The following is a 25,144-nucleotide window of genomic DNA, read 5'->3' on the forward strand; positions in this document are numbered from 1 at the left end:
TTTGTCTTTAATGATAACGTTTGTATAATATCAGTGAATTTGATTAAATATTTAAGATTAAAAGGAGTGATATGAGCCCCATCCGACTCCACAGAGATGGGTTTGGGTTCACTCTGATGCCTTGGCAGCTCTCTGAAATCCATGCAAACAAGAAGGCCGAGACGCGGACAGATAAACATTTCATCACCTGTTTACGCTTCAGAGTGGCGAGTGCTGAGATGAAAAGCAGGATTTGATTTAGCTGTTTTGCGTTTTACAGTGGGAGACAGTAGCGTGGCGGGTTTTTCTCGTTGTGTTGTTTACCCAGGTTGTGACAGATTATTACTGCAGTGTTGCATAAATCCCCCCATAATTCCCCGCACACACACACCCCTTTAGATTCTGTTTGATGCGTTGGGTTGAGATGGCTCCTGTCAGCTCCGTCACCCCAGGTTTCAGAGCAATAAATCAGAATAAGGCTGTGTGACAGAGCTGCGTGGGGACGGGACTCGGCCGTATCTGCTGCAGGACGCTGGGATAACGTGACCTTTCTCTGCTGCCGTTTCTCAGCGGGAATCATTGGCCGATTACAGAAGCACTGCTGCAATTCTGGCAGAAAAGGTGGTGCTGTGGTTTATAAATATGTAATTTTTGGATATGGATCCGGCACCCAACTCAAGAACCATTTACAAAGCAACATTTTTAACAAGTAAACGTGGTGTTCTTACAGTGTGTGTGGAGCTGTAATAAGAGCTGTCAACTTTAAAGTATCATGAATGTTCTATAAACACATTCATAACATCTTATAATAAAGCTTTATAAACATAACGTGACTTTCCCCTGCTTTCATTTATCAAAGGTGATCTTCGGTGCTGGCCCAAAAGAGGGAGGAGCCTGGGATTTGACTGACGGGCCTCCAAGGTGTGAGGGAACCTATGGCACAGCAGCAGCACAGTACAGGTAAAACTGCACAACACACTTTAAAATAAAGGTCCTCCAGGTCATTTAAATGCTGTAGTTGTTCCATTCAGAAATCTTTACTTTTAAAAGTAAACTTGGAATATGAATGTTTAGCAGAATTAGCCATTAACATTCTCCTCCAAGCGTGTTGAGCTAATGTAACAGTGGTGATTAGTGGTGAACTCGTGTAGCAGACTTAGCCGTTAGCGTTCTCCTCCAAGCGTGCTGAGCTAATGTAACAGTGGTGATTAGTGGTGAGCTGGTGTAGCAGAATTAGCCATTAACATTCTCCTCCAAGCGTGTTGAGCTGATGTAACAGTGGTAATTAGTGGTGAACTCGTGTAGCAGACTTAGCCATTAACATTCTACTCCAAGCATGCTGAGCTGATGTAACAGTGGTTATTAGGGGTGAGCTGGTGTAGCAGACTTAGCCATTAGCGTTCTCCTCCAAGCATGTTGAGCTGATGTAACACTGGTGATTAGTGGTGAACTTGTGTAGCAGACTTAGCCATTAACATTCTACTCCAAGCGTGCTGAGCTGATGTAACAGTGGTTATTAGGGGTGAGCTGGTGTAGCAGACTTAGCCATTAGCGTTCTCCTCCAAGCATGTTGAGCTGATGTAACAGTGGTGATTAGTGGTGAACTTGTGTAACAGACTTAGCTGTTAGCGTTCTCCTCCAAGCGTGCTGAGCTGATGTAACAGTGGTGATTAGTGGTGAACTTGTGTAACAGACTTAGCCGTTAGCGTTCTCCTCCAAGCATGCTGAGCTGATGTAACAGTGGTGATTAGTGGTAAACTTGTGTAGCAGACAGCCGTTAGCGTTCTCCTCCAAGCGTGTTGAGCTGATGTAACAGTGGTGATTAGTGATGAGCTCATGTAGCAGACATAGCCGTTAGCGTTCTCCTCCAAGCATGTTGAGCTGATGTAACAGAATATTAGGGGTGAGCTGGTGTAGCAGACTTGGCCGTTAGTGTTCTGTGCTGATAAGTGCCGTGAGGCTACACTGTCTGTGGATGTGTTCCGTGAATGAGGATAATGGCCGTGTGGATACAGCAGAGGTTGGTATAGCGGAGTGGAAAACGCCCCTGCCTTCCACACAGCAGAGCAGTGAGCGGGTGCTGTGGAATACTAAACCACTGTCCCAGGGTGTGCTGCCGCATCCTGCTGCTGCTTTAAAGTGCACTCCCTCACCTCCACACAAGCCTGAGGTCACTTCTGCTCAGCTCCTCAAGGATTTTTAGGGGATTTTCTCAGAGCCAGAGCGAAGTAAATCAGATCAGTGGACACCTGCTGATCCACAGGCCAGCGGGGGTCGGGAAGGTGGGGGCCGGACGGTAAATGGAAGAAACTGCTCTTGATCACTTGAGAATTAGGGGTCTGATATCAACTGGAAATTAGCACAGCTTGCCATAGATTAAGGCTCTGTATTATTGTGTTTTTCCCCACTTGCCATTATTCTATGCTCATTGAAGGTTGAGATGGTTAGCTGTGCAATGTTTCGTTCTAAACAGACTTGCAGACTCTGAATTTTTAACAGTGCTGGCGAATGAACCCAGACGTCCTCCTCTTAACAGCCCTCACAGTGTGACTGCCCACTGTTCTCTGTCATTCTCACCATCAGCTCTTCAGACTCATGAGTGTCACTGTTGGTGAGCAGTGTAAAGACATGGTGGAGACGCCTGGTTCCATTCCGCACTACTGTAACGAGTCCTGTTATTGAATATCAGTCAGGGACATGTGACAGTTCGGTCATTAGACCAGCGCAGCCTTCACAGAATAGGAGTCTGTCACTGCAGCACGCTGGAACACACTCCTGATTAACACCCTGCATTTCAGAAGAAGAGGAGTCTCCAAACGTTTAGCCCGAGTGCCCGGTCCCTCCACTTCACTCCTCATGAGAATGAGCTGAGATCACCACGGCTGGACTTGACTTTGCATAATGACTGTGGAAAACACGAAAAAGGGAAAGTTTATGAATACAGAAACTTTTAACAATCACTTTAGGCACTTTTATTCTGACGGCCTGTGACAGGCCAACTCAGTCCAGGCTTTTAATTTGACGGCTGTTACTGAGCTCAGCAGATAGAACAGACAGAGCTCTCTCTCTCTCTCTCTCTCTCTCTCTCTCTCTCTCTCTGTGTGTGTGTGTGTGTATACGTGTGTGTATGTATATATATATATATATGTATAATGTGTGTGTGTGTGTGTGTGTGTGTGTGAGAGAGAGAGAGAGAGAGAGAGAAAGAGTAAATGTAGATGTGGGTGTAATGGAGCAAAATAACTTCTTTTAGAGTTAAAAAGCTCTGTAATTACCATCTGAAATCTCTCCGTCCATTTATTATGAAGAGAACACTTAATAAAACATCAAGCGCACAAAGAACACTCACTCCACACTATTTTCACATTCACTACAACACGAGACCCCCATAACACAGCCCTGTATTCAATACACACTGAATAGGAATGTACTGAATACACTGCAGCCTCTTTACAGAGAAGACCGGGGGGGTCTGAGGGGAAGTGAGGGAGGGAGGGGACGAGAGACAGATATATATAGAGAGAGAGAGATGGAGAGAGAGAGAGAGAGAGAGAGAGAGAAGAGGAAGAGAGATATTGAGGGAGAGTAGCGGAAAGAAAAATTGAGGGGTAGAAAAAATGAGTGTGTGAGAGAGAGAGAGAGAGAGAGAGAATGAAAGTGTGATAGAAGGCAGAGAGAGGTGAGAGAAAAGAGAGTAGAAAGAGAGAGACAGATGAAGAGAGAGGGGGGGGTATGGGGGAAGGTGGAGGAACAGAAAGAGAAAGAGAGAGGAAGTAGGTAAAAGGCACCAAATCCGATCCCTCCAGAAAATGTCATCAGCAGGAAGCGGAACACAGTTCCATTAAAGCCTGGCGTTCCCGTCTGTAAAAGAGTGGCTGATCGATTGGGATTTAGAGGAGGAGCGTTTAGCTTAATGCAGAGCAAATCACATACAAAGATAGAAATGGATCACTCTGTTCTCCAGCAGGTATGACGTGGGCGGTGGATTATTCTCAGAGCTGCAGCGACACTGACGTGGTGCTGGTGTTTTAGTGTGTGTTGTGCTGGTACGAGTGGATCAGACACAGCAGTGCTACTAGAGCCTCCACAGGTGCTAACAACACTGATATTAATCGTATTAATGATATCACTGACAGACAGGGAATTTAATATCACGATTATTCTGTCCAAAATGATCACGGTTAGCCGGATTATTACGATCCACATATAATTTCAGTTTTAAATAGAATCCAAATGAAATCAGCAACACTAGGTAATCATTTAAATAAAGGTTGAACAAAAATAAACCGAAATGAACCTTTCTGGCCTTATGTAAAGAGAGGTTTTTTTCTTCTAGGTTTGTTTAATAAGTAATCAGTAATCATATATTTAGGGCGGCACGGTGGTGCAGCAGGTAGGTGTCGCAGTCACACAGCTCCAGGGGTTTGGAGGTTGTGGGTTCGAATCCTGCTCCGGGTGACTGTCTGTGAGGAGTGTGGTGTGTTCTCCCTGTGTCTGCGTAGGTTTCCTCCGGGTGACTGTCTGTGAGGAGTGTGGTGTGTTCTCCCTGTGTCTGCGTGGGTTTCCTCTGGGTGACTCTGTGAGAAGTGTGGTGTGTTCTCCCTGTGTCTGCGTGGGTTTCCTCCGGGTGACTGTCTGTGAGGAGTGTGGTGTGTTCTCCCTGTGTCTGCATGGGTTTCCTCCGGGTGACTCTCTGTGAGAAGTGTGGTGTGTTCTCCCTGTGTCTGCGTGGGTTTCCTCTGGGTGACTGTCTGTGAGGAGTGTGGTGTGTTCTCCCTGTGTCTGCGTGGGTTTCCTCTGGGTGACTGTCTGTGAGGAGTTGGTGTGTTCTCCCTGTGTCTGTGTGGGTTTCCTCTGGGTGACTGTCTGTGAGGAGTGTGGTGTGTTCTCCCTGTGTCTGCATGGGTTTCCTCCGGGTGACTCTCTGTGAGGAGTGTGGTGTGTTCTCCCTGTGTCTGCGTGGGTTTCCTCAGGGTGACTGTCTGTGAGGAGTGTGGTGTGTTCTCCCTGTGTCTGTGTGGGTTTCCTCTGGGTGACTGTCTGTGAGGAGTGTGGTGTGTTCTCCCTGTGTCTGTGTGGGTTTCTTCCAGCTGACTCTCTGTGAGGAGTGTGGTGTGTTCTCCCTGTGTCTGTGTGGGTTTCCTCTGGGTGACTGTCTGTGAGGAGTGTGGTGTGTTCTCCCTGTGTCTGCGTGGGTTTCCTCCGGGTGACTGTCTGTGAGGAGTTGGTGTGTTCTCCCTGTGTCTGTGTGGGTTTCCTCTGGGTGACTGTCTGTGAGGAGTGTGGTGTGTTCTCCCTGTGTCTGCGTGGGTTTCCTCTGGGTGACTGTCTGTGAGGAGTGTGGTGTGTTCTCCCTGTGTCTGTGTGGGTTTCTTCCAGCTGACTGTCTGTGAGGAGTGTGGTGTGTTCTCTCTGTGTCTGCGCGGGTTTCCTCCGGGTGCTCCGGCTTCCTCCAACAGTCCAAAAACACACGTTGGTAGGTGGATTGGAAACTCAAAAGTGTCCGTAGGTGTGACTGTGTGAGTGAATGTGTGTATGTGTGTTGCCCTGTTAAGGACTGGTGCCCCCTCCAGGGTGTGTTCCCGCCTTGCACCCAATGATTCCAGGTAGGCTCTGGACCCACCGCGAAGGGTTACAGATAAAGGTGGATAAGGAATGAAATGAAGTGACTAAACCAATACATTTCTACAGTTGTGCATGTGTTTACAAAAGAAACAACTTCAGTAGCCCATCAGCTGACTCCTCAGTCTCCAGGAACTCCGGTGTGGTCCCAATATCTCCTCCTCGTCTTGATTTCACTGAAACCAGGAAGGAGAGGTGAGATTGGGCACTGCGCCGTGGCTCTGTCACTGTGCCATGTTTCCCTGTGGACACTGGGAGACTGTTCCTAACCGTGGTGGTGGTGGTGGTGGTAATTTACACTGAAACTATCTCTAACCGTCAGGGATTGTACCGTGGTGTACCCTTGAACCCTAGAACTGTCGCATGTCTGATTACTGATATTATTGGTCGGTCAGTGGATCAGTCCTCACATTATGATTGGTGTTCATATTTCTCTATCCTAAATATCGCCATCTTTCTCTCTATAATCTCTAACCCCTGCTGCAGTCGGAGACAGGTTTCTCAGATGAATGCAGGCAGTTGGCGGCTTGTTTTTTTTTTTTCTGTTCTTCGCTGGCGGTGACTGTCCTGTATTTTCCTCGGGGTGAAAGCACATTTTCCAGCTCATTTTTCCAGCCTGCGACTCCCTCCTCCAGGAATTCCCTCCTTCATTAACTTCCACCACACGTCTGAGCTCCGGCGTGCTGGAAGTTTCTGAGGAGAGGGGGCTGAATTAATTGTTTGGAGAGGTTTTTATGTCGGGGAGGGGGCTTAATTGGGACTTGAGGATGAACAGAAGCATGGTCTCTCCTGAAGAATTATTTATTAGGCCGGATGTAAGCGATGTGGTAATTTGAGGTGCGAGGGGGGCTGGGGGGAGGTGGGATTACTCTGGCCCCTTGTGCCGGTGAGAGCTTGGATGATAATAGAGGACCTATTCTCCCAGAGTCCTCTCCGAGCTGCTGTTCATTAAGCTGCTCGTCAGTATGCGAGTGCGTGCACGTCTCTGATAGCTCCGCTTCACTCTCCACCCAGCGCCGCCTTTGTGCTGCAGGCTCCTCCAGTCAGGGCTCCAGTCAGGTCGTGTGGGGGTGTGGACACGGACCAGCGCCTGACCTACTTTTAGATATGGGCCAGAGAAATCTCTCCAGGCTATCGCTTCACAAAATCCACACGCGGAACCCTGCCAGGGTCATGTATTTCATCTTCTGTTTAGTCTTTTACACAGATGCCTCACCAGCTAAACCTAGCATCCGGTGCTTCATCCTGCTTTTCTTCCCTGAAGAGCTTCAGGCCCACATTCAGTGATGATTGAGGCCTGGGCTGTGTCCATGGTTCTGAAAAACACCAGCAGTCCAACCACTGTCATTTCTCCACCCATAATCCAGTGAGTCACTGACACAATGGCACTTAGTGTCATTTCTTCTGACTACACTGCTGTTAATGGGAAATCACCGGACAGCTCAACGTGTCGGAGGAGAGCACTGAAAGCCCAGGTCAGCACCATGCCATGTCAGTTATGCCCTCTTAAGACTTCAGCTCCCAGGACTTTTCAGTTTTGTTACAGCCTACATTTGGAAGAACTCTTCTTGTTGTTGAATGGCTTCATAGAAAGTGATTGACAGAGAACATCTAGTGTCTGATTGGCTGCAGTCAAAAATGACTGACGTGTACCTCACACACTGCCCAGTAAACATTTAGCCGTTGATTCAACGTTGAAATAACGTAAAGACTGCCGTCTAATCAACGTTCTCTTAAGGTTGAAAATGAAAGTTGAAAAGACGTCCAAACACAGACATTGAAAAGACGACTATTAGACATATTTTGGACGTCCATTGACGTTATTAATTGGTCCCGAAATAAAGTACTTGTATAAAATGCATTTTGGACGTCCACTGATGTTATCGATTGGTCACCACTTAACTAAATTATTAAGATGGATTTTGGACATCAATTGACGTTTAAAATATGTCCTTGACGGACAGACTACTTTTAGACCTATTTTTAACGTCCAGGGACGTTCCTTGTTTACTGGGTGGCCCCTGGGTGGATTTTTTACTACATCTTTTGTACTCAGCAGCGGTCCTTCAAACTGTGTGAAAATTTCATGATGAATGGACCAATAGTAATGCTCCAAAATGACTTGGAATAAAATCTTTTTACACTGACTTTCATTGAAAGTTAGGAAGTATTTGTTTCCTTCTCCTGTAAAGTTGCTATTTTGGAGATATATGTTTTCTTTGGACATCAGCAATAAATAATCACACGCACTGTCATCCAGCTCAGAGTTTAAAACAATGGACCAGGGGCTCATCCATTTTAATATAGGTCTAAAAGTGAAGATAAATTGATTGAAGGGTTCTTTCAGCAGAGGAAGCCACATACACACGTTTTCTCAGTCACTTTTGTAAACTAATCCACACTAAAGAGTGGAAAAGTCTCGAGCCTCAGTGCTACTCAGTGGTACATTGCCATGGAGTGTCATGGAGACAGTGCCGCGTGACACTAAGAACTGGCGCACGTGTCTTTGGCTGTGGGTTATTGATGTGTGTGAATGTTAAATAATTTAAGCACATTCTGAATGGGATTTCCAGGTGTATTTTTTTCATTCTGTTTTATTCAGAACCGCACCATGACTGTATTCTGTTCTTCTCTGAATAACAACCCAGAGCCTAAAGTGTGGCCCTTCCAGTGTTAGGACCACAGGGACCCTCAGTAGTCTCGGAGCGGAGCAGTTTAGCGAGGGAACTGTTTTATATTCCTGTCCGTGACGGTGTGTTCATGTGAATGTGAAGCTCTGCCTGATCTTTCTCCTGCTGTTTCTCGGGGAGTTTTCCTGAGGCGCTCCGCAGTAGGGAGTGTGTTTTTAAGCCTTTGTTTGTGCTCCAAATACGGCTGGATGAATCCAGGCTGAGGTATATCTCCCGCTGAAGCCGTATGGGAGCCGTACATGAGTTGTTTTTCCTCCTCAACTTCTCGCCGAGTTCGTTTCCACTGTGCACACGCTCAAAGGCCCTAATTTTGCCATCCTTCTGCTCACAAAGAGGGGCTGCTTTTCATCCAGAAGGGATTAGTGAGTTGTTGCCCTGAGCAGTGTGTGTGGGTTTTTCGGGGGGTGTTTTTTTTCTTCTTTTTTGTCCTCCTCTCACCCCAAAGTTCTCTGTTCTCTCTGTTTAACTGTAGTGGAGCTCCAACAGACTGAGGCAGGGGGCAGCAGTACCTGAGTGTGTCCAGTCAGCAGAGAGAACACTCAGGGATTAGTTTAAAATAGAAACTCAACACTAAATGTTACTGGAGGGGCTACATTACATGGCCAAACCTTTCTAGACCATTTAGCTGCTTTAAACAGTGGAGCTGTGTTCTCTGGAGTGTGTGAGCTCCATCCAATACGTTTAGGACATGTTGGAGTGGTGTTTGTGATCCAGAACGTACCGACCAGTGCCATCAAATTCTCACAGGAAGACTCCAGCACCCAGTTTAACGCCTGCTCTGAAGAGTACAGGCTGTTATTGCAGGTAGGCCTTGCTCACCCACATTTAGGAGCCTGAAGATTCTCCAGAAGGGGGCACTATAAACACTTTTGTTTTGGTGCATCAACACGGGGTGCTGTTTGAATATAGGCCAAATATAAACACTATGTGATTTCAGTTATTAATAACTGAGGTTTGAAATATTAATGTTGATCATCGTCACATCAGTGCCTCTCCTGCCTTTCAGGAACTGTCCCATGTTTCCAAACATATACTGCCATGCTCAGAAAGATTACACCTGATTACAGAGAGAAAAATACACCTCTGTGCTTTACACTGACCAGAGAGAGAGAGAGAGAGAGAGAGAGAGAGAAAGTGAGAGAACAAAGTGAGAGAGGTGAGAGGGTGGGAAAAGGAAAGTAAGAAAAAGGAAGTGATTTGCTGAGACACATGTTAAGGTGTAAAACTGTTCTGCTCTGCTATTGGCTGCTGAAAGTATGTGGTCATAATAAGGTGCCTGCCATTGATGGACTTGAATGAGGGACTCATATTAGAATAAAGTACAAAAGTGTTTATGTAATGTGCTGGTTTACATAATGCATACTGAATAATTCATAGCGGATACTGGATAATTTATAATCATTAATGAATAAATCACAGTGGATACTGAATAATTCATAGTAGGCACTGAATAGTTTATAGTGACACAGAAAAATACATTTTGTACACTTCATAATTAATGGTGGACACTTAATAATTCCTGATAGATAATTCAGAGTAGATATTGAATAATGGACACTGAATGATTTGTAGTAGATGCTGAATAATTTATAATAGACACTGAATAATAAATAATGGACGCTGAATAATTTATAGTGGAAACTGAATAATTCATAGTGGACACTGAATGATTTATAGTAGACACTGAGTAATTCATAGTAGAAATTGTATAATTCATAATAGACACTGAATGATTTGTAGTAGATGTTGAATAATTCATAGTGGACACTGAATAATTTGTAGTAGATACTGTATAATTCATAATAGACACTGAATACATAATAATGGACACTGAATGATTTATAGTGGACACTGAATAATTCATAATAGACACTGAATAATAAAAATTGGACACTGAATAATTCATAGTAGATATTGAATAATTCATAGTGGACACTGAATGATTTGTAGTAGATACTGTATAATTCATAATAGACACTGAATACATAATAATGGACACTGAATGATTTATAGTGGACACTGAATAATTCATAATAGACACTGAATAATAAAAATTGGACACTGAATAATTCATAGTAGATATTGAATAATTCATAGTGGACACTGAATGATTTGTAGTAGATACTGAATAATTCATAATAGACACTGAATAATAAAAATTGGACACTGAATAATTCATAGTAGATATTGAATAATTCATAGTGGACACTGAATAAATAATAATGGACATTGAATTATTTGTAATATATACTGTATAATTTATAATAGACACTGAATAAATAATAATGGACACTGAATGATTTATAGTGGACACTGAATAATTCATAATAGACACTGAATATTAAAAATTGGACACTGAATAATTCATAGTAGATATTGAATAATTCATAGTGGACACTGAATGATTTGTAGTAGATACTGAATAATTCATAATAGACACTGAATAATAAAAATTGGACACTGAATAATTCATAGTAGATATTGAATAATTCATAGTGGACACTGAATAAATAATAATGGACATTGAATTATTTGTAATATATACTGTATAATTTATAATAGACACTGAATAAATAATAATGGACACTGAATGATTTATAGTGGACACTGAATAATTCATAATAGACACTGAATATTAAAAATTGGACACTGAATAATTCATAGTAGATATTGAATAATTCATAGTGGACATTGAATGATTTGTAGTAGATCCTGAATAATTTATAGTGGACACTGAATAAATATTTGTGGACAGTGAATAATTCCTGATGATGAACGACTCATTGTGGACACTGAATACACTGTAGCTGTTTCAGAGTAAAATTTCTTTCTGAAAACTCTGAAACACAGTCTCTCGTACTGAGCTCCTGAACAGAAGGCATCCATAAATTGATGCGTCATATTGGGAGGGCCATTAGGACCATTCTGAGGGCCTGTGACCGACAGGGGCCCTACAGTCAGGTAGTGTTGGGTCCCAGAGAAGCACCAAATACAAGCTGTGAGACATGCACCACAAACCCACCGCCTCCCTCCAACAATAATCAGACAGTGGGCTTATCGCAGGTTGAGTATCTATATTCCTAAACCACGTACACAGCAGAAAATGGCGCAGCAGAAAAGCTAATTATAGTCTTTAATTCGGAGACTTGGACGAGCGAAGCAGAGCCGGCCGTCCTGCCATTAGCTCCAGGCAGAAACTCCAGCGCTCTGAATCACAGTGTCCAAACGGCCCCTGGCAGGTCCAGCTCGGGCTATTATCAAACACATCATTAAAATCATCATCTGTTATGAGAGTGTGACTGTAATAACCCACCGATTCAGCTCAGACTGCTCTTAACCCTTCCGTAGCCACCACCGGCAGTGCCGAAATCACACCGCAATTTGATCTGAATGGTTTCTGACTCGTAGTCCATTGAAAAATCAAAGAACAGTGTGTGGACAGAGCAGACTCTAAACTTTCAGTCCACACCACATCTATTAACACAGTTTGTATAACCTCCATGAAAGTATGAAATAAAACGGGAGCTGCCTGCTGCAGTGGTCACACAGGGGCTCTTTATCATCCGGGAGAGATAGTGTTCAAGACAAATTCAGGCTCAAAACAGCAAGATCTGTTAACTCTCATCTGTGATTTATTCTCCCAGAGTTCTCACTCCTCTCTCATGACCTCACATTCCTCAGCTCCTGAGCTTTTGACAAACGACCCTTCCTGGACTGAAGGTGGACTTTGTGTTGACTCTGCACACCCCAGTACAGTTATTTCAGGACACATTCATATTCATTCTTTCATTCATTCATTCATCTTCTGTAACAGCTTCATCATGTTCAGGGTGGCACTGGCTTCAGAGCCTACCCAGAATCACTGGGCTCAAGGCAGGAACACACCCTGGACAGGGCCAGCAGAGGGCTTCACACACTCACACCTAGGACACTTTAACAAGACCTATCCGCTTAAGTTCTGCTTCTAAAGGAGACACTGGTGTTGACTTGTTCCCTTGACACTGTGAGGGCTCATTTGACACACTTCAGTTCATAGAGGAATGGAACAGTGTCAGAGGTGAGCCACTGAAGGGAAGTGTCAAGGCCAAGTAGGTGGCCACAAAGTAAAACCAGAAGTGAAACACAGGGTTTGTGGTCAATATCACAGGTCCCATAGCAACACCATAGCAACCAACACCTATAGCAAAGCTACAACTTAGCACCCAGCACCTACACCATAAAAATACCTTAGTAACCACTTAGCAACCAACACCTATACTATAGCAACAACTCACCAACCAGCACCTACGCCTTTAAAAATACTTTAGTAACCACCTAGCAACACTTTAACAAACACTTAGCAACCAACACCTATTCCATAGCTACAACTTACCAACCAACACCTATACCATTAAAAATACTTTAGTAACCACCTAACAACACTTTAATGAACACTTAGCAACCAACACCTATTCCATAGCAACAACTCACCAACCAGCACCTATGCCATTAACAATACTTTAGTAACCATCTAGCAACACTTTAACGAACACTTAGCAACCAACACCTATTCCATAGCTACAACTCACCAACCAGAACCTACGTCATTAGAAATACTTTAGTAACCATTTAGCAACACTTTAAAAAAAACCCTAGCAACACCTTAACAACCAACACCTATACCATAGCAACACTTTGTGAAGAGTGGAATCTATTGCCGCTGAGCTGCAAAAACACTCACCGGCAGAAACTGCACCACAGATCTAGAGTGTGCTGTGAGTCTATCCTCAGAGCTGGTGTGTGCTTGTGCGTGTGTGTGTGTGCGTTTGTGTGTGTGTGTGTGTGTGTGTGTGTGTGTGTGTGTGTGTGAGAGAGGAAAACTTGCAGAAGTGTTGTCTTTGAGTGACCTTCAGCAGTTTGAGTGCTTTAGGAGTCGATAGGCGCTATGATATTACACCAGAAGCAGGCAAAAGTCCCCAATCTCCGCCGGCCGAATGAAAAGATGTTGTGTAATGCTTATCAGACCAGGAAAAATAAGCATGGCTCCTGCATTTAGATCATCTCCTGAAAGGCTGGAGCAGGCGTGGGTAAGATCGGCCTTTTATCAGCCTCTTAAGCCCAGACCTACTCCCCCCACAAATGTGTGATGAGCGCAGTTTAAAAAGCATGCCCCTGCCACCAGCAGCGCTTCAGACAGAGAGAGAGAGAGAGAGAGAGAGTGAGAGATTAAAGGGAGGATCTCGGCGACGCGAGGGGAGTCTATTCTCAGATTGTCCTCCGAGAGTTAGAGTGGAATGTGAGAGGACGCTCGTTCAAGGCTGCTGATGCTTTCTGTCACTGCCTGACAGGGTTTTATTACAACTCCACAGCTGTACAGTGGAAGAAAATACTCCGTCCGGCAGAAGATTCCCAGTCATTCACTTTATCGGTTCACACTCGTCTGCCGCACTGGAAGAGACATGTTATTGAGGAAACAAATATTAGCAATGTGCACATTATTCTGAGGGTCTGGAGACCACCAGCACACACACTGTAAAACACCGTGGACTCCCTTTTCAAAGCTGACTCTAAAATTGTGCACAAATATAACAGAATGGACCTCGATAGTTAAAGGAACAGTAGCTGAAACCCGTCGTTATGAAGAGGGCTGTTTAGACAGGGGGAGGATGCCTTGTGGTATTTTGACAAAAACATGTCACAGATGTTTCATTAAGACCCCGGAACTGTGTTCACTTGTGGGAAAGGAGATATAGTACATCCCCTTTTGAGGATTTTGAGGATTATGTAGAGGACAGTAATAGCAGCGTTCATTTATTTTACTTTGTACGCATCTCAGAACAATCTTCAGGCTCAGACCCGATCTCTCCCTTCGTCTTACATCCCGGTTTATCCCGACACACTCCTCATAATGATGTAGTTCAGCTCTGCAGCTGTTCATCTCTAAGCAGCAGTGATGTTGAGGTCTGGGCTCAGGGGCGGTGAGAAACCCCAGCTCCACATCCTTTCACACCCGGTTGGGTGCTGTTTTCTCACAGTGGAAGGATGGACACAACAGATCAAAAGCAAGAGTGCAGCCTTACTTTCTCCTCCTGGATTTTTTCTAAAAGATAAAAGGCGAAAGCTGGAAGTGCTGACAGCTGTGGTGCTCCCCGTTTCTCTAAGACATACATGTTGATGTTGTGCTGCAGTGCAGACCTCAGTCTGGCGGGGTAAAGTGAGGAGTGTGTGGATGGGGTTAACCCAGCTCCGCTGTGCATCCACCCACGAATGGCCTTATTTATACATGCATTTATATGTGTCTATTTTATCTTGAGCTGTGTGTTTGCCTATGGATGTGTGTGTGTGTGTGTGTGTGTCTGTGGTATTCTTACAGTTGTGTGCAGCCCCCGATCAAAGGGCTTTTGAATGTTTTGTTGGTTTTCTGAGTGAGAATATGTTCAACTCAAATAGAAAAGTGCAGGAGTTTCAGGAGTCCACCGGCAGAACAGCCGTGTCCTCTGTGTCCTCTCTGTGTGAGTGTGTGATGCCCTGTGATGGACTGGTGCTCAGTCTAGTGTGTGTTCCTGCCTTTAGCAGTAATTTAGCATCATCCCTTCTTTCTCACCATGGCCATTATATGTGAAAGTTGCGTATGGTCACTTAGTAACACTTAGTAACCTACACCTATTCCATAGCTACAACTCACCATCCACCATCTATGCCATTAAAAATACTTTAGTAAACACCTAGCAACACTTTAACGAACACTTAGCAACCAATACCTATTCCATAGCTACAACTCACCAACCAGCACCTACGCCATTAATAATACTTTAGTAACCACCTAGCAACACTTTAACGAACACTTAGCAACCAACACCTATTCCATAGTTACAACTCACCATCCACCATCTACTTCATTAAAAATACTTTAGTAACCACCTAGCAACACTTTAACGAACACTTAGCAACCAATACCTATTCCATAGCTACAACTCACCAACCAGCACCTACACCATTAAAAATACTTTAGTAACCACCTAGCAACACTTTAACGAACACTTAGCAACCTACATCTATTCCATAGCTACAACTCACTAACCAGCACCTACGCTATTAACAATACTTTAGTAACCACCTAGCAACACTTTAACGAACACCTAGCAACCAGCACCTATTCCATAGTTACAACTCACCATCCACCATCTACTCCATTAAAAATACTTTAGTAACCACCTAGCAACACTTTAACGAACACCTAGCAACCAGCACCTATTCCATAGCTACAACTCACCAACCAGCACCTACGCCATTAAAAATACTTTAGTAACCACCTAGCAACACTTTAACGAACACTTAGCAACCTACATCTATTCCATAGCTACAACTCACCAACCAGCACCTACGCTATTAACAATACTTTAGTAACCACCTAGCAACACTTTAACGAACACTTAGCAACCTACATCTATTCCATAGCTACAACTCACTAACCAGCACCTACGCTATTAACAATACTTTAGTAACCACCTAGCAACACTTTAACGAACACCTAGCAACCAACACCTATTCCATAGTTACAACTCACCATCCACCATCTACTCCATTAAAAATACTTTAGTAACCACCTAGCAACACTTTAACGAACACTTAGCAACCAACACCTATTCCATAGCTACAACTCACCAACCAGCACCTACACCATTAAAAATACTTTAGTAACCACCTAGCAACACTTTAACGAACACCTAGCAACCAGCACCTATTCCATTGCCATTTTACGTGAAAGTTGCGTATGGTCAGCTCTGATCGTCAAACGAGCACATGCAGCTGCCATTTTGGTAGTCATCAGTTTCATCCCTGGTGTATCTCTACGATCCAATTCGGCCCTGTGTGAAAAAGTGTTTGCCCCTAAACCTAATAACTGTGTGGGCCACCCTTAGCAGCAACGACTGCAATCAAGCGTTTGCGGAAGCTTACAATGAGTCTTTCACAGCACTGCGGAGGAATTTTGGCTCACTCTTCTTTACAGGATTGTTGTAATTCACACTGGAGGGTTTTTGAGCATGAACTGCCTTTTTAAAGTCTTGCCACAGCATCTCAATAGGGGTCAGGTCAGGACTTGGACCAGGCCGCTCCACAATCTTCACTTTGTTTGTCTTCAGCCGGTCAGAGGTGGACTTGCGGGTGTGTTTTGGATCATTGTCCTGCTGCAGAACCCAAGTTTCGGCTTGAGGTCACGAACAGATGGCAGGACATTCTCCTTCAGGATTTTTTGGTAGACAGCGGAATTCATGTTTCCATTTATCACAGTCTTCCAGGTCCTGAAGCAGCAAAACAGCCCCAGACCATCACACTACCACCACCATGTTTTACTGTAGGTGTGGTGTTCTTTTTCTGAAATGCGGTGTTATATTGACGCCAGGTGTAATGGGATACACACACCTTCTGAAAGGTTCAACTTTTGTCTCGTCAGTCCACAGAGTATTTTCACAAAAGTCCTGGGGATCATTGAGATGTCTTCTGACAAAATTGAGATGAGCCTTAATGTTGTTTTTGCTCAGCAGTGGTTTTCGTCTTGGCACTTTCTGCCCAGTCTCTTTCATGTGGTGGAGTCATGAACTCTGACCTTAACTGAGGCAAGTGAGGTCTGCAGTTCTTTGGATGTTGTTGTGGGGTCTTTTGTGATCTCTTGGATGAGCCGTCGCTGGGCTCTTGGGGTAGTGTTGGTCAGCCGGTCGCTCCTGGGAAGGTTCACCACTGTTCCATGTTTTCACCGTTTGTGGATAATGGCTTTATAACCTTTTCCACACTGATAGATCCCAATTACTTCCTTTCTCATTTGTTCCTGAATTTCTTTGGATCTTGGCTTGATGTGTAGCTTTTGAGGATCTTATGATGTACTTTGCTTTGTCAGGCAGGTCCTGTTTAAGTGATTTCTTGATTGGGGGGGGGGACTTCACACCTCTGTACTATAACCATGACAACCTGTGCACACAGTGCTCCAGTACTGAAGAGGGTGTAGTTGTTGTTTACATGCTCACTGATATAAACACACCACCTCCTTGTTCTGTTTAAAGATATATTACACTGTTTTTATTTTATAAACTGACATCTCCAAAAATATGTAAAAAACTAACACTCCTCTAATCCACTGCAATAACACACTGTTAAATCTAGCACTTTAGGAAAATAACATAAAGACACCATCACATCATCCCACCATCTAAAACAGTCTTTTTATTTTTCCAGTTATAATTTGGGGGGTTAGTGTTCTCCTTCAAGCATCTCTCTCTCTCTCTCTCTCTGTCTCTCTGTGTGTCTCTCTCTCGCTCTCTCTATCTCTCTCTCTCTCTCGCTCTCTCTGTCTCTCTCCCTCTCTTGCTCTCAGTTTTTGTCTCTTTGTCTCGCTCTCTCTGTCTCTCCCTTGCTCTCTCTGTCTCTTCCTTGCTCTCTCTCTCTCTGTCTATCTCTCTCTCTTGCTCTCTCTGTCTCTGTCTTTCCCTCGCTCTCTCTGTCTCTTCCTCGCTCTCTCTCTCTTGCTTTCAGTTTTTGTGTCTCTGTCTCGCTCTCTCTGTATCTGTCTCTCCCTCGATCTCTCTGTCTCTTCCTCGCTCTCTCTCTCTGTCTCTGTCTCTCGCTTGCTCTCTCTGTCTCTTCCTCGCTCTCTCTCTCTCTCTCTGTCTCTGTCTCTCTCTCTCTCTCTGTCTCTGTCTCTCTCTCTCTCCGTCTCTGTCTCTCTCCCTCTCTTGCTCTCAGTTTTTGTGTCTCTGTCTCGCTCTCTCTGTATCTGTCTCTCCCTTGATCTCTCTGTCTCTTCCTCGCTCTCTCTCTCTGTCTCTGTCTCTCGCTCGCTCTCTCTGTCTCTTCCTCGCTCTCTCTCTTTCTCTCTCTCTGTCTCTGTCTCTCTCTCTCTCCGTCTCTGTCTCTCTCCCTCTCTTGCTTTCAGTTTTTGTGTCTCTGTCTCGCTCTCTCTGTATCTGTCTCTCCCTCGATCTCTCTGTCTCTTCCTCGCTCTCTCTCTCTGTCTCTGTCTCTCGCTCGCTCTCTCTGTCTCTTCCTCGCTCTCTCTCTCTCTCTCTCTCTCGCTCTCTCTCTCTGTCTCGCTCTCTCTGTCTCTGTCTCTCCCTCGCTCTTTCTGTCTCTTCCTCGCTCTCTCTCTCTGTCTCTCTCTCTCTCTTGCTCTCAGTTTTTGTCTCTGTCTCGCTCTCTCTGTCTCTGTCTCTTCCTCGCTCTCTCTCTCTGTCTCTCTTGCTCTCAGTTTTTGTCTCTCTGTCTCGCTCTCTCTCTCTCTCTCTCTCTCTCTCTCTCTCTCTCTCTCGCTCTCTCTCCTCACACAGGGAAATCAGGCATATGTCAAGATCATTCCATCCGTCTCTCTAGCCTCATTCTCCTGTTTATCAGGGGATTGACCTCTTCTTACAAAACACACACACTTGGTTTGTTCCCCTGCCTCGCGGTGCAGTTCTAGGTGAGATGATACTACCAGGTCATCAGGTGGCAGTGGTTTTGTCCATATACTCTGCACCTCGCTATAGTATTTTCTTATTTTCTGTAATAAACTGAATGAGGATGTTGTAGTAAACGGCTGAAGCCCAGGTGTATGGTGTTGAATGATTTTCTCCACAGAAGCCTCTGAGTTACCTGGTCTCTAAAGGGTGGAGGTATGAATGTGGTATGAATGTAAACCGCTGCAGAAGTCACGTTCTCCCACAACGTCTGCAGCTGAATCACCACCTTTAGATGAGGATGCATTTTTCTGCAAACAGCTGCAGAGCTGTAGTCCAGAAAAAGAATCTCCACTGCAGCTGCCTGTGCGTGCGTGTGTGTGTGTGTGTGTGTGTGTGTGTGTGTGTGTGAACTGTAATCCTGTGTAGATAATTGCACAGACTGTTGCAGACCAAATTGCTGGTGTCACCTCTACATTGGTAATAATGATTCATCTGTAATTAAAGACTATTAACGCTTAAACACAGAAGAAGCTGGAGGGAGTGGTAGAGGGAGGTGTAGGAGAAGTGGAGGGAGGGGTGCAGTGTAGGAGGGATGTGTAGTAGTAATAGAGGTTGGTGAAAGAGGTGTAGGAGAGGTGGAGTGATGGAGGGAGGTGGGGAAAGGTGTGCTGGAGAAGGGTGGAGGTGTGTTGGAGGGAGGTGGAAGGGTGATTGAGGGAGGTGGAGGGGTGTTGGAGAAGGGTGAAAGGGTGATGGAGAGGGAGGTGGAGGGGTGTTAAAAATGTGGAGAGGTGATGAAGATGGGTGGAGGGGTGATAAGGAAGGGTGGAGGAGTGATGAAGAAGGGTGGAGGTGTGATAGGAAGGGGGGAGGGGTGATAAGGAAGGGTGGAGGAGTGATAGAGGAGGGTGAAGGGGTGAAGAAGAAGGGTGGCTGGGTGATGGGGGAGGTGGAGGGGTGATGTAGGGAGGTTACGGGGTGATGGAGGGAGGTGGAGGGGTGTTGGAGAAGACTGGAAGGGTGTAGGAGAAAGGTGGAAAAGTGAAAGGGTGATGGAGGGAGGTGGAGGGGTGTTGGAGAAGGCTGGAAGGGTGAAGGGGTGATGGAGGTGGAGGGGTGATGAGGGAGGTGGAGGGTTAATGAAGAAGGGTAGAAGAGTGATGGAGGGAGGTGGAGGGGTGTTGGAGAAGGCTGGAAGGGTGAAGGGGTGATGGAGGTGGAGGGGTGATGGAGGGAGGTGGAGGGGTGTTGGAGAAGGCTGGAAGGGTGAAGGGGTGATGGAGGTGGAGGGGTGATGAGGGAGGTGGAGGGTTAATGAAGAAGGGTAGAAGAGTGATGGAGGGAAGTGGATGGGTGTTGGAGAAGGCTGGAAGGGTGAAGGGGTGATGAGGGAGGTGGAGGGTTAATGAAGAAGGGTAGAAGAGTGATGGAGGGAGGTGGAGGGGTGTTGGAGAAGGCTGGAAGGGTGAAGGGGTGATGGATATGGAGGGAGGTGGAGGGGTGTTGGAGAAGGCTGGAAGGGTGAAGTGGTGATGGAAGTGAGGGGGTGTCATGGCTGAATAAGCCCGTGCTGAGCTCAGTGTTATTCTACAGTGTCATAGTTGATGAATTGACTCTGTGCTGCTGCAGGTCTCAGATCAGTGACGCAGAGGGAATTAAAGCAGCGCAGCAGCGTCCCACCCTCCACAAACAACTGTCCACTGTGTGTCAGAAGAGTGTGGACACCTGGCCTCGCTCAGGGCCAGTGATAAACATGTGTGTCGTCTGGGTGTGCTCGCGGCAGCGTCTATTATTAAAGTCTAATAAGGATAACTTAGAGAATGTTTATAATAATTCAGAATTCTTCTGCTTTAACAGACAGTCACCTCACAGACGCGCCCTCATACTGGGGGGGTACTGTCAGTAGCGTAGCTGCAGGGGGGTGGAGTTGGTGTGTGTGTGTGTGTGTGTAACAGGGCGGTGATGTGGAAAGCAGCTGGGAGGTTTTACAGCGTGAGAGTGAGAAGTTATGAGGGTCTCTTCTGTTAGGAGCCTCCTCGGGGCCCACTCTGCTCAGTGACATTTCACAGCCTTAACACGTCTCAAAGTTCACCCCCCACCATTCCACCCTGGCACCAGCTAATGTTCTGCAGAGCCCTTTATTTCTTTATTCCCTGGCAGCGCCACAGCACCTGGAGACAATGTCACACACACACACACACACACACACACACACACCTGGAGACAGTGTCTCACACACACAAACACACTGGAGACAGTGTCACTCACACACTCACACCTGGAGACAGTTTAACACATTCACCCAGTCACTCACACACTCACCTGCAGACAGTTTCACACACTCACACCTAGAGACAGTTTCACACACTCACCCAGTCACTCATACAGTCACACCTGGAGACAGTTTCACACACTCACCTGCAGACAGTTTCACACACTCACACCTGGAGACAGTTTCACACACTCACACCTAGAGACAGTTTCACACACTCACCCAGTCACTCACACACTCACCCAGTCACTCATACACTCACACCTGGAGACAGTTTCACACACTCACCCAGTCACTCACACACTCACCTAGAGACAGTTTCACACACTCACCCAGTCACTCACACACTCACCTAGAGACAGTTTCACACACTCACCCAGTCACTCACACACTCACCTAGAGACAGTTTCACACTCTCACCCAGTCACTCATACCTATGGACAGTTTCACACACTCACCCAGTCACTCACACACTCACCTAGAGACAGTTTCACACACTCACCCAGTCACTCACACACTCACCTAGAGACAGTTTCACACACTCACCCAGTCACTCACACACTCACCTACAGACAGTTTCACACACTCACCCAGTCACTCACACACTCACCTACAGACAGTTTCACACACTCACCCAGTCACTCACACTCACACCTGGAGACAGTTTCACACACTCACCCAGTCACTCACACACTCACACCTATGGACAGTTTCACACACTCACCCAGTCACTCATACCTATGGACAGTTTCACACACTCACCCAGTCACTCACACACTCACCCAGTCACTCACACACTCACCTAGAGACAGTTTCACACACTCACCCAGTCACTCACACACTCACCCAGTAACTCATACACTCACACCTGGAGACAGTTTCACACACTCACCCAGTCACTCATACACTCACACCTGGAGACAGTTTCACACACTCACCCAGTCACTCACACACTCACCCAGTCACTCACACACTCACACCTGGAGACAGTTTCACACACTCACCCAGTCACTCACACACTCACCCAGTCACTCATACATTCACACCTGGAGACAGTTTCACACACTCACCCAGTCACTCACACCAATGGACAGTTTCACACACTCACCCAGTCACTCACACACTCACCTAGAGACAGTTTCACACACTCACCCAGTCACTCACACACTCACCTAGAGACAGTTTCACACACTCACCCAGTCACTCACACACTCACCTAGAGACAGTTTCACACACTCACCCAGTCACTCACACACTCACCTAGAGACAGTTTCACGCACTCACCCAGTCACTCAAATTTTATTTTGCTGTGAGAACAGTAGAATCTTCTATGTTCACATTGATCAGGGGCAGAGAGAACTTTGTTGGACTCGGGTCAGTCGGTGTTGAGCAGAGAATGATCTTGAAGTTTATTTTCAAGTTCATTTCAGCTCCAGACCTCCTTCAGTCTGTTCTCTGCTGCTGACCACAGTCTGAAAGCTTGTGTCTGGATGTAATCACCAGAAGAAACGGAACTAAAGCCCACTGTCGGTTATTGAGACTAACAGCACCTGGGAATCCGTACGATTCTCTGGCTCTTGTTTTCTTGTTCCCTATGTCTCCCTTTATCTTCTGCATGTCTCTACTCGCATTGTTTACAGTGTTCACCACCACTGTCTTCTTAGCACTTTACAACACACTTGATATTCAGCACTGTCCACTTATCCAGGTCCAAGGTAAAGAAACATCAGCTCCTTTTATACCCTCTTTAGTCTGTATCTCTCTCTCTCTCTCTCTCTCTCTCTCTCTCTCTCTCTCTCGCTCTCTCTCTCTCCCCATACTCATAAACCTGTGAAAAAGCCAAAGCCGGAGGTGATGAGGCACACTCAGATCAAGGAGACAAATGTCTCACCTCCAGCTGAACGCTCTAATGAGCCGACGAGGACGTGCGAAGCCCCTCAAACTTTATGCGCACTTATAATGATGATGTCAATTAGCCTCTCTCTGAGCAGTCTCGGAATACACTTCCTCATCCACACAGAACACACAGCAGGTTCACATCTGTACTGAACCATCTGAGCCTGAGACCTAGAACCGTTAGCTGTTTCACACTTACAGAAGGCTGGACCTCATGGTGAACTTCATTCATTATTGTCTGTAAGCACTTATCCAGTTCAGGGCCGTGGTGGGTATGTAGCCCCTCTCAGAATCACTGGAGGCCAGATAGGAACACACCCTGGAGGGGGGCGCCAGTCCTTGGCAGGGCGACACACACTCATAGGGACACTTTTGAGTTGCTAACGACATGTGTTTTATCTTGTTTTTTGGCTCCGACCCACAACCCTAGGACCCTGGAGCTGTGTAATTTTTAGTCTGAGCTAACTTCAGTGAGTTATCTCACCAAATCCAGATCAGAGGAGGGCAGGACCGAGTCATGATCCAGACCCAGAAAATCAAGCCATAACTTCACTGTAACCTCCAGAAGAAATGCTGTCAGTACTAAGACAAATCCAGGTACGATTGATGTTCAGACCAAGACTGAGTCTGAATACAAATACACTCACTGACAATAAATAATGCAAAACTCGGCATTCGGCTCTGTCTCAGGCAGATATGTAAATGATTACAGATATGGTCTGATTAAACACTGGGTCATGCCCCAAGAGCACATGAATGTGCCTCCCCACTGCGTTATAAACAGGCTCAGAGGGTACTTTTGGGGGGTGTACCTTTCAGTGAGGGTGGCACGGTGGTGCAGCAGGTAGTGTTGCAGTCACACAGCTCCAGGGGCCTGGAGGTTGTGGGTTCGACTCCTGCTCCGAGTGACTGTCTGTGAGGAGTGTGGTGTGTTCTCCCCGTGTCTGTGTGGGTTTCCTCCGGGTAACTGTCTGTGAGGAGTGTGGTGTGTTCTCCCCGTGTCTGTGTGGGTTTCCTCCGAGTGACTGTCTGTGAGGAGTTTGGTGTGTTCTCCCTGTGTCTGCGTGGGTTTCCTCCGGGTGACTGTCTGTGAGGAGTGTGGTGTGTTCTCCCTGTGTCCGTGTGGGTTTCCTCCCACAGTCCAAAAACAAACGTTGGTAGGTGGATTGACAACTCAAAAGTGTCCGTAGGTGTGAGTGAATTTGTGTTTGTGTTGCCCTGTGAAGGACTGGCGCCCCCTCCAGGGTGTATTCTAGCCTTGCGCCCAATGATTCCAGGTAGGCTCTGGACCCACCGCGACCCTGAACTGGATAAGTGGTTACAGATAATGAATGAATGAATGAATGACCTCTCAGTGAGAGGTGGTTGACATGTGGGTGACGGTGAGTTTTGAGTTTGAAGGCCTTGTGGTCAGTGCTTTAATCATGTCTTTGCTAAGGAGCAACACACTGCCCCACTGCTGGTGTGATAATCTGGGGAGCCATCACATACGACAGTTGGTCACCCCCTGGTAGTGATATGCAGGACATTAACAGCTCAGCAATGTGTGTTGTTTGTCATGGCAGGGCTTCCAACAGGCACATCTAGGGTTTCCCAGGAATGTCTCCACCATATTGCAGCACTTCCTTGGCCTGCCATCAGGTTCCACCATTTATGGCAACCTAAGAGTGTGCAGGATCTACAGACCCAGCTGCAACTTGTGTGTGTAAATGTGGATGCCATACGGTTTCACTACGCCTCCGTGCCCTACCGTATCTCATCATGTATCCAGGCTAGACACTGGTGGCTCAGCAGGGCACTAGAGCTTCTGTTCAGGCTCCATGGTCCGATCCTGATACTTACAAGTCCACTGTAGGTGCTTTCTCCTTGTGCATCAGTGACCTCCTGCTTGCTCTTTATTTGATCACTTTAAGTAAGTGTTAACCACTGCATTCCAGGAGCATCCCACAAAATCTGATGTTACGGAGATGCACCCCCCGACAGCTGCCGTTGTAACGAGGTCATCAGTTACAACAACTGTCAGTGCTTTTAATGTTGTGGCTGATTGATTGTATTTATTCTATAAACTATATAGATACTGTCATGTTTATAAAATCCACACCTGCTGTGCACACACTAACACACACACACACACACACACACTGGCTGTGTAGTAACACACAGATCAAACATCACTCTAATCCTCTGAGACTGATCAAAATGGAACTGGATCACTGACCATTGGGATGACCCAGAGAACCTGAACACACACACTCACACACACACACACACACACC

The 25,144-nt window shown here is 45.9% G+C and overlaps 1 protein-coding gene across 1 annotated transcript in view; it reads left to right on the forward strand.

The window, feature by feature from the left end:
* Nucleotides 1–851: 851 nt before the first annotated feature.
* lrfn2b (leucine rich repeat and fibronectin type III domain containing 2b) overlaps nucleotides 852–25,144 on the forward strand; it is a 38,208-nt gene continuing 13,915 nt past the window's right edge. Inside the window, exon 1 of the mRNA XM_066676649.1 lies at nucleotides 852–939. The gene's annotated coding sequence lies outside the window, so the exon portion shown is untranslated. The remainder of the gene's footprint in view (nucleotides 940–25,144) is intronic.

Source organism: Hoplias malabaricus, chromosome 7 (assembly GCF_029633855.1).
Source record: "Hoplias malabaricus isolate fHopMal1 chromosome 7, fHopMal1.hap1, whole genome shotgun sequence".
In the NCBI taxonomy this organism is placed as follows: domain Eukaryota; kingdom Metazoa; phylum Chordata; class Actinopteri; order Characiformes; family Erythrinidae; genus Hoplias; species Hoplias malabaricus.